At 38.0% G+C, this 5,266-nt stretch overlaps 1 pseudogene; it reads left to right on the top strand.

Moving 5' to 3' along the window:
* Positions 1–2,581, top strand: part of LOC107588997 (DEP domain-containing protein 1B-like) — a 7,963-nt pseudogene extending 5,382 nt beyond the window's left edge.
* Positions 2,582–5,266: the final 2,685 nt, after the last annotated feature.

Raw genomic sequence — 5,266 nt, 5'->3', positions numbered from 1 at the left:
ATATTTCACAAGTTTTCGGTTTTTCCTGCCCCCCCCCCCCTTTTTTTTTTGATTAAATAAATGTAGCTTTTGGGAGGATAAGAGACTTCTTTCAGAAACTTTTAAACAATCTTACTGACCCTAGGTTGTATATCATATAATACACAGTATTACAGAAGTGTGTAATATATATATATATATATATATATATATATATATAGGCATCAGCTATTGAAAAACACACTTAAACACCAATACCTAGGTTAAAGGATTACTCGTTATTATAGTTAATTATTCAAAAAAATTAAAGAAAACAAAAAGATTCATAGCACCTAGGCTCTGAATGAGTAGAAATTCTAATTCTGTGTTAATTAGGTGTTCTTGTAACTGTTTTCCTCCCGCAGGGCTTCTACAGCGGCAGTCGGTTGCGGTTGAAGCGCTGCAGGTCTGCAGCCTCCTGCTGCCTCCAGCCAACCGTCGTAAACTGCAGCTGTTAATGCGTCTGATGGCTAAAGTCTGTGCCAACCCCTCTCTCCCGCCTCTGAACGACACCATAGGAGCACGTACCCTGGTAAATCACTCACCTCAGATAGATGTTCTCTTTACAAGTGAATTATTTGCCAAATAAATGATAGTCCTTACACATTATGGTTAATTTATAATGCAGCTCAGCTTTCAGTAGATTTGATGAGCAGCTTTCACACGGTCTGTCTCTTGTGGGTGCCTTCCTTCGCTCCTGTGCAGATGGTCCAGACCTTCTCGCGGTGCATTCTGGGATCTGCGGATGAGGTGGACTTGGACGAGCTGTTGGCCACCAAGCTGGTCACATTTATGATTAATAACCACGACAGTGTGCTAAAGGTGCCATCCAACCTGCGAAAATCTGTCGAGGAGCATCTGTCTCACCTCAGAAGAGCCCAGGTCAGCATCCCACGTCGTTCATTAATGCTTGATAATTGATTGAAAATATCATGAAACGGCATCCACAACAACTTCTTTGGTGTATTTCTGAGAGAAAATATTAAGTGGGAATTAATGTAATAATTAATGTAGATATTTGCATTAATTGGGATTGTATTATATTATTTGGTTTGATATTTTTCTTGTCCATCCACACACCATCAGAGAAGAGTTGGTAAAAATAAAAACGTTGGTAAAATATTATCACTGTGCACAGTAAGACCAGGAAAATTTGGTAGCACTTTTACTATAAGGTTTCATCATGAAATAATTACATTAGTTAAAATGAAGTAACAATGAACACTAGTACTTACACAGCATTTAGGAATTTTAATGTTAATTTCTACATTTACTAATACATTTTTATAATTCAAAGATCTGTTAACATTAGTTGTGAACACATAAACACGCAATGAAACATTAAAGGAATAATTCACCCAAAAATGAAAATTTGCTAAAAATGTACTCACCTTCAGGCCATCCAAGATGTAGATGAGTTTGTTTCTTCATCAGAACAGATTTGGAGAACTGTAGCATTGCATCACTTGCTCACCACTGGATCCTCTGCAGTGAATGGGTGCCGTCAGAATGAGAGTCCAAACAGCTGATTGACGATTGAAGTTGACGTTTTTAACTTCAAACCATCACTTCTGGCCAAAATAAGTCCATAATCCATAATAAAGCTTCCTCCATGATTAGGACCATTTTCACTTCTAAACAGTGCTTGATCTGTGCATATTTCTCTCTTGATTCAGACAAGATTACTTTTTAGAAAGCAATATTATGGATTATGGACTCTAAATCTGTTCTGATGAAAAATCTAACTCACCTACATCTTAGATGGCCTGAGGGTGAGGACATTTTCAGCAAGTTTTCTCTTTTGGTTATTCCCTGTTGTTTTTGTCTTTTTTCTTTAAGTAAGTGAAGTTTTTCAGAGATGCAAAGGTGAAATTTGTTAAGTAGCTTTTTTTTCTGTTATGAAGTGAATGAGCTTTGAATGTTCCTTTCTCACCCCACATTCTGATCTCCTCACATGCTTTGGTTTCTTCAAGATAAAGTACACTGGGACAGACACGGACACCTCCATGGCGTCTCCACCTCACTCGTTCTGCGCACAGATCAGCAGAGAGGAGTTTGAGCTGCAGAGGGTCTTTGGATCTCAAGGAGCCATGGTGGAACAGATTCTTTTTACATTACTTGGGGACTAAAGGGCTATCTGTCACATGGTGTGCATTACTACAGGAAAACTGTGAAATGTAATTATTACAGTAGACTTATAATGGTGTGATTGAATTGAGTTCTGCTGTCTTTATAGAGCTTGATTTGTTTTACCCTGAACATTTCTTTAAATGTCAAACTACATGTTGTTCTAAAAGGCAGACGTGTTCAGTAACCCAACCGCAAATTTCAGAAACTTTGAAATCTGTGATACACTCTGTTTCTTTTCTGTGTGATTTTTCTTTCTCTTAACTGTCAGTTCCAGAGATCTCACCCTGACATATACCGTAGACGCTTTCCCACTGCTGAAAGCGAGGCGGCGGTTTTCCCAGAGAGACCCCAGAGACTCAAACCTCAGCTGATGTTCCTCACGCTAAAGAAACCCTTCCAGCCCTTCCAGAGGAGCTGGAGCTTTCGGGCTTGAGTCAGCGCTCAGAGATCAGTGATCAGATGGATTAAATAAAGTATAATGCTGTGCATTGGAGCCTTAGGACAAGACAGAAGACATTACAGGCAAAACCATTGTTTTTTCATGCACTAGTCAATTTTGAGATTTTTGACTATTTTGCTTTCTTAAAGGGGTCCTACTAGGCTTTTTCACTTTTTCAACTTTAGTTAGTCTGTAATGTTGCTGTTTGAGCATAAAAAAGATCTGCAAAGTTACAAAGCTCAAAGTCCACTTCAAAAGGAGATATTTTATTTAACAGAAATCATTTTTCAAAAACTACAATGAACAACTCGTTTGGACTACAACGCATATTTTCCGGGATTTGTGACATCACAAATATCGACGAATGGGACGAGACCTGGTTGAGCTGCACTAGAGAAGGCAACGAGTGTTATCACTATGTCGGAGACACGCTAGCTTTCCCAAGACAGACAAACTTAGAGTGGTTACAATCATCCGGGTTTAAATCGCGCTCAAATTTATTTGATTTTGACGCAATATTTACACTGAAGCTCGCAGGTGGCTATGGTAAGGCGCATGATATTTCCCAACCAGGCACCGAGTGCTGCCAATCACAACACACACTGGCCCAGCTAACCAATCACAGCACACACTAGCCCAGCTAACCAATCACAGCACACACTGGCCCAGCTGACCAATCACAGCACACACTGGCCCAGCTAACCAATCACAACACACACTGGCCCAGCTAACCAATCACAGTACACACTGGCCCAGCTAACCAATCACAACACACAGTATTTTTAAGGAGCTGTAATTGGTTTAGTTTTACCTCCAGCTGCAGGTGTCGTCTAACAGCTGTTAAGTTCTCAGTTCTGCTAGATCATGCGGTCACTGATAATCAGCCAGAGGAAATATGTGCCGGTCACCAGAAAATAGCTTTTGAAAACTCCGATTTGATACTTTGAATAGATTTATAAGTTCTGTCAGGTAGATGCTTATTTGGTTCTTCTGTTTTGTTCTTTATTTGTATTGTATTTGGTTTTAAAGTAGTTCTAGTTTGTCATGTTTGAACACGTCACGTAGCATTAAAACCTTTACATTTTATCACTTGACTATTTATAACTGATTGTGTTCTACTCTGTCATGGTACTGGAAGTATATCAAAAAGATACCGTTTAAATCTTCACTGGTATTCTCTGTAAACTGGATTCAGCTGGCAGCTTTTACATGTTTTTACGTGTTTCTGAAATAATGGATTTTAATTTTAATACAATGCTGGATCGAATTCAGTGTCATTCTGTATCACTTTTTCAAAGTTTTGTGTCCCCAGTGTTTTGATTTTGTACAGATTCTGGAGTTATTGTTACTGATTTGGACGTCTGCACTGTGATCACAAATATGGAATTGGAAAAAAAAAAATCTATATAATTACATGATGTTATCTTGCACTTTTTTTTCTTCAGACTGTTTACATAATATTTCAAGCTGACAGACATGCTAAACATAAACCAATAACTCTACCACTACAACTGAAAGGCAGATGCAGGGTTTATGCAGGTCTTAAAAAGGTATTAATTCACCCTTCCACAAATTACGGTCTTAAAAGTCTTACATTCATAAGGTCATGGCATTAAATGTTGCATGCACTGCACAAATCTTCCAGTATTTTTGTCTTGTTTTCCAATTCAAATATCTGGACGTTCTTAAATCAAGATATATTTGTTGTTGTTTTGTCTTTTGTTTGTTTTTATTGTTGTTTTTTTGCTCTTACTGTTATAAACCGTATTTTTGTCCTGATGTGTATTTCAGCTTTTTTACTCAAGAGGTCAGTAGAGAACTAATAATCAATCTCTTTTAGAAACACATCATTGGAAACCTGCTGTATTTTCAGAAAATGTATAATAATAATACTTTTAAAAGATTCATCTGTTTTCCCTTTCATTGTTCTTTTTATCATTATCTTATAAGCATTTTGCATATAAAAATAATGTTACAATGCTTTGGTAATACTATACTCCAATTGTCATGCCAACAAAGCTTAACTGAACTGAACAGAAACCGAGACGTTTCAGAAGGTCATTGCAATGACGTGTCCATCATTGTTCACTCTTGTGTGCACAATGGCATATGATCTCATATGAACCTGCAGCTTCATACAGGTTAATATTAGTAGATACATCTTTCAGGTCTCCTATAAAACACCTCAATCACTCTCATGTCCTTCTGTAGTGTGGCATTTATACAGCAACAAAGAGACTTGCTGCCAAAAGACATGGAAATGAAACCCTAATAGCTTATTTCTTCATGTTGCACGCACATCCTCATGTAAATGTGGCCTGAAATGCAGTAGTCAGAAGCATAATGCCTGCTAAATCCACACGCTTCTAATTATGTCTAAAAGGAGATGCAATTGTACTCTAGCTACAAATAAATCAAATGAAACCGGTGGTAATTATCCTCACAAATGAACATAATTATCCATGTGATTTCACAAATATATTTCTTACTTCATGAGCCAGTCACTTGACATAAACAAAGCACACGTATGCTGTGAATTTTCAGTGTGATGTGTGTCAGAGTTGAAACAGACCTTGATCGCGCAGAAATGGCCTGCCAGGCCTCAGCCTCCCCTGGGCTATTCCAGGTAATCAAATGCTGTCGGCACACAGGTTTCTGCATTAATTACATCTCTTTAAG

Source organism: Sinocyclocheilus grahami, unplaced genomic scaffold (assembly GCF_001515645.1).
Source record: "Sinocyclocheilus grahami isolate Dianchi unplaced genomic scaffold, SAMN03320097.WGS_v1.1 scaffold110.1, whole genome shotgun sequence".
Lineage (NCBI taxonomy): Eukaryota > Metazoa > Chordata > Actinopteri > Cypriniformes > Cyprinidae > Sinocyclocheilus > Sinocyclocheilus grahami.
This window is presented reverse-complemented; position numbering and strand designations above follow the sequence as displayed.